Source organism: Pseudochaenichthys georgianus, chromosome 19, assembly GCF_902827115.2.
Source record: "Pseudochaenichthys georgianus chromosome 19, fPseGeo1.2, whole genome shotgun sequence".
NCBI classification, from domain to species: Eukaryota; Metazoa; Chordata; class Actinopteri; order Perciformes; family Channichthyidae; genus Pseudochaenichthys; species Pseudochaenichthys georgianus.
In genome coordinates, this window is record NC_047521.1 from 7,407,269 (window position 1) to 7,422,741 (window position 15,473).

The following is a 15,473-nucleotide window of genomic DNA, read 5'->3' on the forward strand; positions in this document are numbered from 1 at the left end:
GACAGAGGCTGCTGAGCCTCCTGTCATCATTAATGGACGTCTCTTTAAAATGACCGCTCAGAGGAGAGGAGTTCTCATTTCTCTAACCGCCTGCTGCTTCCCCTCCTCTCTCCTCGGTTCCCCTCCTTGGCTCCTCCGCTCGCATCTCCTGTGGGCGGGACTAAGTATCGAGGATAGGAGTCGAGGAGGGGAGTCGAGGAGGGGAGTTCGAGAAATGAGAAAGGGCCTAGGGCTGCAGTCGGATAGTTTAAAAATCAGCTCCTAAGTTCTAACCCTATCTCCTATTCCTTGACCTCTGAGTGAAACGTCACGGGGTTAAGGGATAGTGGATAGGAGTATTCAAAAGGACTTAGGAGAAGAGACTGCGGTACTTTAGAGAATCCGAATGCACTTTCACTATCCGACGTGTTTATGATGCGCCAGCGGACGTCATTGTGTGCGTCTGCTGCTGTGGGGAAACTATGGAAACCACAGTTTTCTATACAGCGGACTACAACATGGATGTTTGATAAGAACGAGGGACTACTGTAAACTCATCGAGAGACTCTGCACCGTGCTCTGATGCTGCTGCTTTGCTTTATGAACGTGGACAACAGAGAAACATATTCTTCATGACCAAAGTTGGAATTGAAATAAAAAAGGAAAGTGAAACTTATGCTCGTCACCCTCTCCCTCCGGTCCACATTAATACAAATGATCCCAATACGTATGATTGTATGAACTAAAGATCTTAAAATCAATACAAATGTATTTATTATAAACATTAGTCCTTAACATCTATCACTGTGTATATCACCATTCAAACATCTTTTAAAAGTTGAACAAACCCCACACAGTTCAGTAAAGACTGAAATGTTGACTTTATTTGATCATTTCAGTGAAAACTAACGTTCATATTTCTCTTTTTGATTATAATACTGATGAACGTTCAAAACAAAGCACTTTGGCAACTTACCACCTATGTTTTAAAATGCTTAATAAGCACCGTAACTTTCATGATATCATTTCTCGGTCATAATCGGTTGTTTCCGTGAACGGCCGACTGTTGAGTGACGGCAAATGCTGCGGCTGCAAGGCATTGTGGGGCAGCATTTTCGCTTCTCCTGCCGGTTAGGGAGGTCCAATGGTTCCTAAGCTAAAGGAGGTTATAAAGGAAGTTTGAAACCTCCTTTCCTATCATTCTCATCATTCTAGAGAATTCGAACGGCACTTATCATGGCTGCCACTGAGGGACTTCCGGGTCATTTCACTCCTTTAGGAAGGTTCCTAAGCTAAATGGACTATTCGATTTCAGCCTAGCTTCCCTTGGTGAAAAAAAATGGAGGGATTAACCAATCAGATGAGGCCCACGTGATACCCCTGCCAACCTGTGATTGGTCAGGACCATGCCAGGGGAAGCCAGCCGCCTCGAGCTTCCCTTCAGGGGCGGCTGGCGATTTGATTGGACACTGCCATCCAATCACATCAACATACATTTTAATACTGTAACTGTCATCACCGCCGTTAGAAATTATCAAGCAAATGAAGCATTATGGAGGGAGGAGATTTGGCGTACTTAATTAAGCATAACTTCACTAAACTTCCGCTACAGCAGCAACTAAAAATTAAAGCAGATGGCAGGACAACGCCCACACTCGAGCTGTGTACACAGAGGAATAAGGGATCTAATCGGACGTTCAATGAGGACAATTATGTCCGCACGGAGTGGCTAACTGGAAGCGCTAAACTTCAGCGTCTATTTTGCTTGCCATGTCTTCTTTTTGACAAGGGTTCGTGATCCCTGAACAATCCTTGGGCAACTTCAGGATTCATCGACCTTGCCAACCTGTCACGGGCAATTGAGAGGCACGGTAAATCTTAAAATCATATAGATTGTGCTGTGAAATTAAAGCTTTTTGGACGCGTCAGGATTGCTGCACACGCTGTACAACAACAGGTTGTTTCACAAGCCACCAGGAGAGCTGATACAGCTTCTTATTGAGGATGACCTACAGGGCACACTCTCCGAGGTCTACAAGCTGCTCCAGCTCATGCTCACGATACCAGCCACCAGCACATCAGCAGAGCGCTCCTTTTCCTGTCTAAAAAGGATCAAAACGTATCTGAGGAACACGTGTGGACAGGACAGACTTGTCAACCTAGCCACAATATCCATTGACTCTGTTGTTGTGGAGGACCTAAAGGCCGCTGGGAAGTTCTATGACATTGTTATTGACCACTTCGCCACCATGAAAGACAGGAGAATGGCCTTCCTCTTCAAATAGGGTGAGTGAAATGCACACCCCTTTCTCTCTGTGCATACCTGTTGCCTGAACGGCCCGTGTAGCTATGTGTGCAATTTCTGATGTGGTTCTGTTGGTTATTGTGCTTGCCTGGATTTAGCTGCAGGTGTTCAGTCCGAAGTTGTTGTTTTATTGCAGTTGTTTAATTAGCACAGGGTGCTGCTATCCGAAAATCAGCACCGCAGATAGCATGCCATAGGGCCCGATCACCTGGATAGATGAGATTGTTTATATTTTTGTGTTACTTTTGGACTACGGACTGAACTAATTACAGAGACGAGGACTGTTGCTGCACTTGCCGTGTGTGTTAATGTAACAGATGTAAATATGCAGTGGGGTTTATTTAATTTAATTTTGCATAATCACACACATTATGTGTTTTATATTATTTTATTCTGTGTTCTTCATTTTATTGAATGTTAAATACCTGGCAAGGTCGGAGAGCTGTGCTCAGGAGTTTATTGTTGTGAGGACTTTCATTTCCTTTCTTTGTGATTTTACTTTTTGTATATATTGTGTCCCTCACGTTTCCTCTTCCCTTTTTGTAAACGTTCCAATGAGAGGAGTCACTGAGGGAAATGTATGTAAAACTGATCATTTTATCTGTTATCAGATTCAGACATTAAACAGAGATCGTCTCAACTTTACGCTGACTCGGCGGGTCTCGTCCATTATCAACACAGCGCATACTGATACTTTGATGTGAACGTAAAACTAGTTTGTGAATTAATGCTTCTTATTTATTAATTACCGAATCTGCACTGCGCATTGAGCGGCTGGTATTGCATTGGTGGGGGGAGGTTGGCATAAATTAATAAGAAAATGCTTAAATTAATAAGACGAGAGAGTTTCAGCTGGAGAGTGCGTGCGGACCTGTCGCTTAGATCAGTGGTTCCCAAACGGTGTGCCGCGGCACACTGGTGTGCCGTGAGGCAAGTCCAGGTGTGCCGTGGGATTTTGTGACAACCATACGTTATTATTGCAATATACAACTACACAAAAATAATTATTTTTTAATTTACTATATCAGTACTCTGTAGGTTTATATGTACGTAATTATTTTTAGTTCATTCGAAGAATAGAGAGGAATGTGACGGTGAGGTGCAAACTGTGTCCAGGCCAGAAGCTGTTATCCACTGCTGTAAACACCATGTCAAACCTCAATAAGCACCTGCAAAGAACACATGCTAAGGTGGAGCTACCGCTAACCGCACACGCTATTTGTTGTTTGTTTATATCACAGTCTGTTCTTCTTCTCTGTCTTCCGGTTGTTGCCTTTTTTGAATGACGAATACACACTACCGCCGCCTGCTGGTAAGGAGAGTTATTGCCACTCACGCATGCGCAGTTCGTACGTGCTCGGCTGAAGTCTTTGTGGTGTCTGGCTCCAGTGCAACACATGGCCAACACGCAGGAGAACACACCGACGCAACAGAGTGAGCAGAGATAGACTGCGCAAAATATACAGATAGCAGGAGACAGAGAACAGCCATGGTCAGATAGGAAAACATTCAGGATCTGGATCAGTCAATGGAAACTGAACTAAAGAGAACATTTGAAACTTTAGCAGTCTGCGTGATCTGCCTGCAGGAAGGGGCGGGCCGGCCCTGCGAGTAAAGTAACGAGTAAAGTAACTCGTTACTTTATGTAGAGAGTAACGAAGTAGTGTAATATATTACTTTTTTAAAAAGTAATATGTAATATATTACTTTTTTTTAGTAACAACCCCATCTCTGCTGAAATGTTACATTTATAATTTGTAGTTCAGGACCATGGACAATGCAGCTTCCTTGCATTGACAGTTCTCTGTGCTGAATTTCCTTTGTCTCATGTTTAATGTTGTGACCTGTCTGGTTTAAATGAGTGTGTTGCTGCTTTGATGAAGCCTAATTTGATAACGTTTCAAATTAATTTCTGAAATATTTCGTTAATAAATATTTCACGAGTAATATAGTTGTCTTTGTCACATTTTATTTGGCATTAGTAAATAATTATGCAAATGTACAGATATTTTACATGAAATGAGTGATAACACGTGTTATAAGGGCTATTTTGCACAATAGGTGTGCCTTGAGATTTTTACTTGTCCTTTGGTGTGCCTTGGGCACAAAAAGTTTGGGAACCACTGGCTTAGATAACAGGCGTGTGTACATACATCTACATCTGTATGATACAAATGTGTGTCAAATGTTACCGGGCGCTGTAATCACTCATCTGGTTACGTTATTGATCATTGTCATCACAGTTTATAAATCTTGGCTTGCTGTGTTGCACCGTAAAAACATTAAAGTCATTGCTGTCACTGTCCCCCATCACTCCTCTTTTGAATGCTTAGTTGTAAAACTCACTAGCCCCAAACCCATCATCATTATTTCCATCTACAGACCGCCGAAGCCCTCTGCTGTTTTTCTCACTGAATTTTCATCATTACTGTTAGGGAAATAATTGACCTAGACACCTAGATATGACGTACAGGACCAACCCTGACGTCTGTTTATCTCCTTTAAGGACACAGGCTGCTTCAGCCAATAATGTTATTGTTCCCATTCTGTGACCGGTCAATACTAGGTCACAGATGGTCTGTTGTTGTGGGTGCACTGGGACACTTCCTTCTTTGTTGTTTGTGGACTCCAAGGTATGACATCTTCGAGGCCATAACGGCCTGTCTACACTACAGCGTCGACAGCGTCGAAAGCTCCAATCTGCCCATTCACTTTCAATGGGGTGACGTCACGTAGCCTCGCTTTTTCGCCGAACTGAATTGTGGGTAGCAGAGCAGTCCGTCTCAGGCGTCTCCGGCGACAGAAGTTGAACAATGTTCAACTTCTGACGCCGGAGACGCCGGAGTAGCCAGCGCCAGCCAATCAAATCCCGTTTCCCAAAATCTGACAGCTGAAGCCGTAGCCAATCAAACCGCGTCTAAACTGGGAGAGATATCCCGCCGTTCATTTCTATATTTCAAAAAAAGTCGGAGGAGAAACTAACTATCGCCGTAGCAAATCACCCGGTTTTGTATGACCAGACCCTCTTCACCTACCGGGATACAAACCGGAGGAACCAGGCATGGAGGGAGGTGGCAGAGACAGTGGGTGAAACTGGTAGGTTTTCGCCTGTGTGGGGAGTTTATATATATATTGCTCCCATACAATCCCCGGGTTTTTTTGCTTTGTATGTCGGGGGCGGGAGATTCATGTGATTGGTTGTTGGCCGTGTTGCTTGAATAAAATCCCCAAGCTCCAGACACGCCCAGCTCCAAGCTATTTTTGAAGCTGTAGTGTAGACGCTCCGTTAGTGACGGACGCAAGTGACTCAGTGTGCCCAACTGGTTAAACTATCTTATCAAAATATGTTGATTACTCTCTGTGAAACCAGTTAAATGGGCTAACGAGAGAGAGGTTCTCCAGAATTGACGTGGCAACCACCCGTGCAGTCAGACCGTGACTGCTGTGACTTGTGATGTGAATTCTCCGGCCGTAACTCAAAATAAACCTCCAGTGTTTGACATCGAAGCTCCTGCTCTACCCTGTCTCCTTCCTGAGTCGGTGACTCCCACTGCATTGCTACACAGAAGTTTCCATAACAATTACTAACATCTGTATGTGCAATGTCCCCTACTGTTATCCTCTTAGGTGACTTTAACATGCACATTGACGACCCATCCAATGTTTTTGCAAATTATTTCATCTCACTCCTGGACTGCCTCGATATCACACAACATGTCAACCTCCCAACACATAACAAAGGTCACATACTGGACTTACTCTGCTGTACTGGCATCACTCCCTTGCTGTCATTGAATTCCCAATTTCTGACCATAAAGCTGTAATTTTTGATATCCATGCCCCCCTTTCCAAAGCCAAAGAACAACGGTCCATCACCTTCAGAAACATTAAACACATTAACCCCACAGATCTCACCACTCTGATTAATTCCTACCCCAATCCTCCAACATCCACCCACCCTGCTGACCTGGTGAATCACTATAATAACTGTCTCTCCTCTTCCCTCACTGCCCTGGCTCCCCTGAAAACTCGCAAAGTTTCATTCACCCACTCCGCCCCCTGGTTCACCTCTGAGCTACGCCAGCTCAAAACAACTGGCCGCCGACTGGAGCGGCTGTGCAAGAGCACCGGACTCTCAGTTCACACGCAAATGTACTCGGATCACCTTCACCTCTACAAGAACGCGCTTTCCAATGCTAAGTCCTCATATTACTCCAACCTCATCAGCACTGGTAACAACATAGTTATTTTCTCCACAGTCAGTCACCTACTTCAGCCTCCTCAAACCCTCCCTCCAGACATCTCCATTAACCAATGTACTGACTTTCTGCAATTTTTTCACTCCAAAATTAACACTGACAGACAACTGACAGACAACAGTTTGTACAACTTGGTAATCACAAGTCACAAGAAGGTGCTATGTCACTGGGTGTCCCCCAGGGGTCAGTACTGGGTCCACTCCTATTCATCATATATCTCCTCCCCCTGGGCAAAATACTCCGTCACCATGAGGTTAATTTTCACTGCTACGCCGATGACACACAGGTCTACATTTCCTCCAAACCCACCACTGCCCTCCCCCCAACCTCCCTCACCACCTGCCTTGAGGACATCAGGAGCTGGATGAGCAGGGACCTCCTGAAGCTTAACGGTAGAAAAACTGAGGCCCTGCTCATCGGCTCCAAATCCACCCTCACCAATTCACATATCACCCCAGCATCAAACATCATCATCGACATCTTCCCCATACCATTCGCTGCCCAAGTGAAAAGCCTTGGTGTCATTCTGGACGGCTCCCTCTCATTCGCACCACACATAATAAACATCACCCGCACCGCCTTCTTTCATCTTCGGAACATCTCCAGACTCCGCTCATCTCTGTCCCAACCTAGCAGTGAAATCCTGGTCCACTCATTCGTTACATCCCGGATTGATTACTGCAATGCACTTCTGACTGGCCTTCCCATCAAGCTCCTCAATAGACTGCAAATAATCCAGAACTCTGCTGCCCGGATCATCACCCGCACCAACTCATCCGACCACATCACCTCCATTCTCACTCAGCTACACTGGCTTCCTGTACGCTACCATATTGACTACAAAAACATTCTACTCATATACAAAGCTGTCCATAACCTTGCCCCCATCTACATCTCTGACCTCCTTCAGGAGTACACCCCCTCCCGCACCCTCCGCTCTTCGTCCGTAGGACTTCTCACCGTCCCAAGCTATCGCCTCAAAACCATGGGTGCTCGAGCTTTCAGCTGCTCGGCTCCCAGACTCTGGAACACCCTGCCACTACACATCCGACAGTCTGATTCCATAACAACATTCAAAACCCAACTCAAAACCCACCTGTTCAAACTGGCATTTTCTTTATAATCTGTACCCGGTGTCCTTTTGTGTCCTTTTGTAGTCAATTTCCTGTTGTTTGTCTTGTCTTACCCCGGCTGATACTTTACTAAATCCACTGTTTTAATTTGTAAGGTAAAATTGTAAATGTAAATTGTAAATCTGTAACCCTGTAAGGTGTCCTTGGGTGTTATGAAAGGCGCCCCCCAAAATAAATGTGTTATTATTATTATTATTATTATTAATTGAATTCAAGAATGCAAATAAATAAGGAAAAACCAAGAAGATGCAAACTTATTATATATTTTTTTACTTTGGGTAAATGTAATACATTGGTCTGTTCTTCCATCTCAGCTTTAACAGAAATGTTCATTTTAAATAAAAATATGTTATATATATATATATATATATTATTTAAATATACATTTAAACATTATATAAAAGTCTTTACACAGAACAGCTGTAAAATGTTGAATGTGGTAACTATAATTATAAATATATAAGCTGATTACGCCAAAGATTATTTAAATTTTTTTTATTGTGCGCTTTCATTTAAAATACAATAATTAATATATTTCAGAAGAGAGTAAGTATTAAAATGGTCCATTTCTAAATTAGTATATAATTTGATAATTACTGTTGAATGCAATGCCTAAAGCCAAATGGTACACTTGAGACTCAGGTGTGTAAAATAGGTGCTACCGTTGTCGCATGTTCTGTAGCTTTTCCAGTTCGGAAAGTATGGAGCTAATTTCCTGCCATAACTCCACAAACAAACTAAACAGGTTTTACAAATGCCTCATGATTCACTAACGAACACAATGTGGTTTGCAAATACAAAACACCATCTACAAACTAATGCATTTAGTTTTGCAAATAAAAAACGTATCTATTACAAACACATACCATTTTTCTAATAAATCATGTTTCAGAGACAAATTCAGCATAGGTTTTACAAGTACACACATTTTTTTTTACAAGTACAACACTTTTTTTTACAAGTACACAACTTTTGTTTACAACTACAACACTTTTTTGTACAACTACAACACATTTGCACAGCTCTGTGAAAACAATATGAAATCGACAAAAAATAAGACAGACATCTACAGATAGCACCACACATGATGCTTACTTGTTATTATTTAGGGCTGCCTGTATGGATCAGGATTTTGCCAAAGCAAGCCCTTTTACTAGAATAATAATATGTTATGTATTATATCAACTGTATTGGCACAATGAGCAACATCTAGTGACGGATTGTGGAACATTGATTTGATTTTTCTCATGGCTATTATTAAAGATCAGAGGAAAAGAACAGAATGAGAGGGGTCAATCCGGAAAACAAATAAAGAAGCAAAGAGATTTAGAGCAGTGAGAAGGAAAAAAACTTGGTGTGTCAATTCATTACATGCCAGTATTTTTCGTTGTTGTGACAATAAATCGCCCTCTCGGATTTTTTAACAGCCCCCTCAGTCATTTCATCCTAGAGCCGGGCCTGTTTTAGACAAAGGCTTATTATATTTACAGCCCTAACATTAATGTTCTGGGCTCAATGTGTATCTTGGTTGTTTTCGTTGTGATCGCTAAATTCACCTTGTTTATAATATTATCACTATAACACTGACCCAGAACACTGGATCGCTAGAAACACCGCTGTCATCAGGCTGGCAAGGGCTGTTCCATGCTCTGCTCAACCTCTCGCCTTCCCAATGGACTCAGTAGCACCCCCTGCTGCCGTGGAGCATGTGTGAGTGAGCAGAGAGGCTTCTCAATACTCAAATTTCCCCTCCTCGACTCCTCGGTTGCGTTCCGATAATCCAAAAATCAGCTCCTAAATTCTAACCCTATCTCCTATTCAGTGGCGGACGGCCCATAGGGGTGCTAGGGGCGCCGCCCACCCTCTTCCCACATGTTTGATTGTCATTAAAAATAAAAAATAAATAAAAACAAATATTTAAAAAATAAAAACAAATTTTTTTTTAATGAACAAGGTAAATATTATATAATTGGTATCAGTAAAATGTATAATCTACGATAAAATCTCGTTTAAAATTGTTTTACGATGTCTAAAGTTACTGATAAGTCACATGTTTCCTGCCTGGCCGCAGCGTGTATCATTACCCTCTCTCGTCCGGGCGGTAGGAAAGAACCCTCAGCCAGAGCAGCAGCAGCCAACAAGCTGACTGTTGCTATCTGTATACTATGCCGCCGAAACATAATTACAGCCAATCAGCGTCGTCAGATCTGATGCTCAAAGGGCGCCGTGTCAGCGCCCTGGCCAACACACTCTCACTCCTTAAGCGTCCAAGAGCGACGTTTGGTCAGTGTCCGTGGCGTCCAATTGTGACGCTCCTAGGCTCCTTCAGCGTCATAAAGGGACGCAAATAGCTTTCAACTGATTGCAATGTATTCCCATCTGCGTCAAGATTTGACGCTCATGGAAGCACGGCATTCGTTTGTGTCGGCTGCCCTTAAAGGTAATGTGAGCGTCCATTCCCATTGGATAACGGAGAATTGTACACCCGGATGTAAGTATTCCTCTTACTGTCGATTGATTTTACAGTGATATCTGCACTACTCATCGACTAAAAAACACCAGATTATCCTTGTTAATTACACAACATTGATTGGCTTAAATTGTGTGCAATGCTTTTGTATTTTTACTAGGGCTGTCAAGTTAACGCGTTAATAACGCGTTAACGCAAAAAAAAAAATTAACGCCACTAATTATTTTAACGCGATTAACGCATGTGTATTTTTTTTCCTCGGCCGCCCCGTAGTTTCAGAGCACATCGAGTTTAAAATACCATCTACAAGCTGATGCTGACAGCCCCGCTCCTGCTGCCCGCTTGTGGCAGACCACACTTCAACGCTCACCGGCAGGCACCGACTGGCCATCGGGAGGACCGGGAGGGTGTGTGTATGTGTGGAGCGAGCGAGAGAGAGACCTTACGTGCATTGCTGTTGTTAGCATCGGGTGCTAGCTAGCTGCGCTAACGGATATAAGGAGCTGTTTCAATGAAAACAGAGGAGCGCTCGATCCACACAACTGCGCCGAGCACTTGACTTTATGCAGGAAGCAGACAGCGGGACATTGTAGGAGAAGTCAGCACACTCATGATTGCAGCAACATGATTGCAGCGTCCAGGCAGCTCCCGTTCGAGCATATGCCTTGAGTTACACATAGCTCCAACGATCCAACACACACACACACACACACACACACACACACACACACACACACACACACACACACACACACACACACACACACACACACACACACACACACACACACACACACACACACACACACACACACACACACACACACACACACACACACACACACACACACGCACGCACACACACGCACGCACACGCACGCACGCACACACACACACACCATTTGTATTGAATGAGAGAGGTTCCAGGTGGTTGTGTTTAATATTCATGAGAATATTTGTCATTGTTCAAATGATAATAAACATAAGCATAACGCATATGTGTCCACTCATATGTTGATAAGAGTATTAAAAACTTGAAAAATATTCCTCAAAGGTACATTTAGAACAGATCAAAAATGTGCGATTAATTTGCGATTAATCGCGATTAACTATGGACAATCATGCGATTAAATATTTTAATCGACTGACAGCCCTAATTTTTACCCTTCGATTCGGAGAAACAAATATTTTTTCTGAGTAAAGGATGGCAGAAGACACTACACTACCCAGAATCCCCAGCTATCGTTTGGACTACACCATGTGCTCTGTTTGACAAACCCCGTGATAGTCCTCAAGCTCTGTGATTGGAGAGTGTGCTCCAGGGTTAAGCCGATTCTCGAACAGCACTTGAAATGGGATGGAACCACGGCAGACTGTCCAAAACTGGATTTGAACGGGTCCACCGCGTCCGTGGTGTCCTCCAAACGATAGCTGGGGATTCTGTACATGTACATCCACTGCACACATAATCTGAAATAACAACTCATATTTCTCGCATCAAATTACATCAAAACGCATTTTAATGGCCAAACTAACTTTAAAATAGGCATTTTCCACCGAGAATAAAACGAAGTTCGGCCATGTTTTCTTTTTCTGCAGGGAGAAATTTGAAGATCACGACATAGATGCCAGCCATTGGAATGAATGGTGAAAAAAACGGGGTTTGTCAAACAGAGCACATGGTGTAGTCCAAACGATAGCTGGGGATTCTGGGTAGTGTAGTGTCTTCTGCCATCCTTTACTCAGAAAAAATATTTGTTTCTCCGAATCGAAGGGGAAAAATACAAAAGCATTGCACACAATTTAAACCAATCAATGTTGTGTAATTAACAAGGATAATCTGGTGTTTTTTAGTCGATGAGTAGTGCAGATATCACTGTAAAATCAATCGACAGTAAGAGGAATACTTACTTCCGGGTGTACAATTCTCCGTTATCCAATGGGAATGGACGCTCACATTGCCTTTAAGGGCAGCCGACACAAACGAATGCCGCTTCCATGAGCGTCAAATCCCGCCGCAGATGGGAATACATTGCAATCAGTTGAAAGCTATTTGCGTCCCTTTATGACGCTGAAGGAGCCTAGGAGCGTCACAACTGGACGCCACGGACACTGACCAAACATCGCTCCTGGACGCTTAGGGAGTGAGAGTGTGTACTTGTAAAACCTGAATTTATCTCTGAAACATGATTTATAAGAACAATGTTACGTGTTTGTTTGATAGATACGTTTTTTCTATGCAAAACTAAATGCATTAGTTTGTAGATGGTGTTTTGTATCTGCAAACCACATTGTGTTTGTTAGTGAATCATGAGGCTTTTGTAAAATCTGTTTAGTTTGTTTGTGGAGTTATGGCAGGAAATTAGCTCCATAGAAAAGTTTCTAAACTGCATAATCTGCAGACATTTCTTTTCTGTTGCAGCCTTCTGTCTGAACATGTTTTCACATAACGAAGACTAAATTACAATCTCAACAAGCTGCTACAATGCATTCTGGTGTTGAAAATAAAACAGAGGACAAAATGCAAACATAAATCCCTTCAAAAAGTATTAAACATGATCTCAGTGAGATATTAAATCGTACTTACAGTCTGTTTCCAGTTCTATTTGTTTGAATTAAATGCCAACTGCTGTTTCCAGACACAGACAATGTTACTCAGCTAGTCTGTTTTAGTTTGGAGGACAAAGTGGAAGCAGGAAGTGAATAAGATCAGCAGGGCGGAGCAGATCTTCTACTTCCCAGTGCCTCGAGTGCCTCAAACAACTGGAAAACTGCCCAGTTTCTATCAAACCACAAATAGCTTTAGAACTCTCTCATTACGTTCCGGAGACACAATGAGGAAACTTTCCCTTACCTGTTCCTCATATTTTACATTGCAAACATATTTCTCTCCGCAACTCTAGCCCTTTATTGTTGGCATTGTGTATATTTTGGTTTTGAATGCTTTCCTCATTTGTAGGCCTACTGTAACTGCTGCACAAGCCCTTCAAGTAAAACAAAATGATATATCTTATCTTAGTCATAAGCTGTTTAAAAAAAGAAGAAGAAGAGTTTAAACACTAAACCCGGGAAGATTTTTTTGTATTTATTTTGCAATTAAATGCATCAATCTGGTGAATTTCAGAGCAAAATTAAGAGACGAGATCTATGGATACATCTCTCAACACCCATATGAAACAGAACGGTATACATTTCAATAATCAAAACATTATTAGCTGGCCCGGAAAGAACCACGATTTTGGAGGGCCAGAAAAACTGTGAAAAGGTACCCGTTAGCCAGAAATACCCCTAGTGGAAACGCAACAAAAAACGGACCGGGTTTGGCACGGCATGCTTAAACCGTGCTACGCGCTGCAGTGGAAATGTGCCATTAGTCTGTCAGGAGAGAACTCTCCCGCCAAATTCCTGTAGACAAAGCTTCTCATATCCGTTAGCCCTGTTACGGTGTGTGAAGCAGGTAGGACCCAAATGCAGAATAAAGTGAAAATTCCTTTATTTCAAGGCTAGGTGATAAACAAAGACAAAACAGAACACTCACCGACGAACTAGTCATGACACAAGACGAACCGACAAAGACAGACAGAAAAACCAGAACTGAAATACACACAAGACTAATCACACAAACAAGACACAGGTGAGGAGGGAGGAGAAAACACAGGGGCCACAGGTGAACACAATCGGGTAATCAGACACACCAGGGAAACTAACGACAGGGAACCACAGACAAATATAGACAAGACAAAACACCATAAAGACAGATCGTGACAAGCCCAGATAGAATTGTCACACAGACATGCACTACACCCTGATTATACACCTTGGGGTAAAAGGAGGCTTATAGTTGAGCTACATTTGGACATATCAAACAAAACATTCACTCAACAGCATTCCAGTTAGGTGGATTTTATTAACTTTGGTTAAAGAGCCAGGCTAGCTGTTTCACCCTCTGCTTGAAGTCTTAATGCTAAGCTAACCAAAGCTAACCATGTCCTGCCTTCAGCTCCGGATTTCACACCCAGACATGAGTGGAAGCAAACAAGTGTAATTCAAACCGGAGAGACGTGATGTAAGAATGAAATGATATGAATGAAATGATTGCCATGATAATACAACAGGAGAATGTAATGGTGTTTGGCGATTAGGCCCCGGTTTGCAGGATAATCATTCAGGAGGGAAAGCACCGCTCCGATGAAATCCCCAAAACCAGTGAAGTATGAAATACTGAGATGAACTGAGTTGCTTACCTTGTGGGGTGACTGGTGATCTGGGAAGGAAAGATAATAGATGAACACATATATGAGCGACATAGTGCCGGAATCACTGCCGGAGCTTACGGGTCATGCTGAGACTCTGACTGCCGAAATCAGTGCCGGTCTTACCTGAAAACGACCTGCGGGTCGCATGCCTGGCCAGCAGGGCTTGACTACGCCGAGGAGCGAGCGGTTTCGTTTTGTAACGGTGGCCCAACGTCCACGACACCGAAGTGTACGGTAGCCCGAAGCTACGACACCGAAGTGTACGGTGGCCTTCCGCCACGCCTGACTTCGCAGGCTATATATATATATATATATATATCTTTTTCTTTACTCTTTTCTCTTTCTTTCTTTCCTTTTCTTTGGTAACTGCCACGGGGGTGTACAGTGGCCCGAGTCCACGCCTGACTGCAGGAAATACATTTTACACTGATACGTTTGAGCAAGGCCTGGGAATGAAATACCTGTGTGCCGGAGATGAAGCCCGTTACATGTAGTTGCAGCGTGAGACGAGACATTATTCCCTGTAGGCGGGGCCTGCGGAATTAGGACAGGAATGCAGTTTGAATATCAGGTACCTTAGTGAGACTTGTATACTTGTGAATGTGTTTATGAGCCACCACCAGTTATATGCATAGATACCATAGTTAGGGTCTGAGAGATCTTTGGGAAGCCAGATCCCATCGCTGATGTCCGGGCGAATGTAGGTTGTGAAGGCGGAGGAGGACCACCGTCCTAGTTGTTGTAGGGATGAGGTAGAGAGACCTTGATTAGCAGCAGAGGTGGCTGCACCTATCCTGAAGGAATGTTCCGGGTATGATATAGGTGATAGGCCGGATTTAATGAGAACTTGCTTGAGGTAGAAATTGACGGGGGCCATTGACCCTGTGAACCACTCTCCCTGGAAGAAACCCCCAAAACCCACGGATGGGGCGGCATCCGTGAAGAACCTCATTGAGTCAGAGGAACGCACGAGGTCATCGTAAAAGAAAGTAACTCCGTTCCAGTGGGCGAGCAGGAGGGACCAGAAACGTAGGTCTGAGCGGCAGCCTTCGTCTAAGAAAACACAGTCAT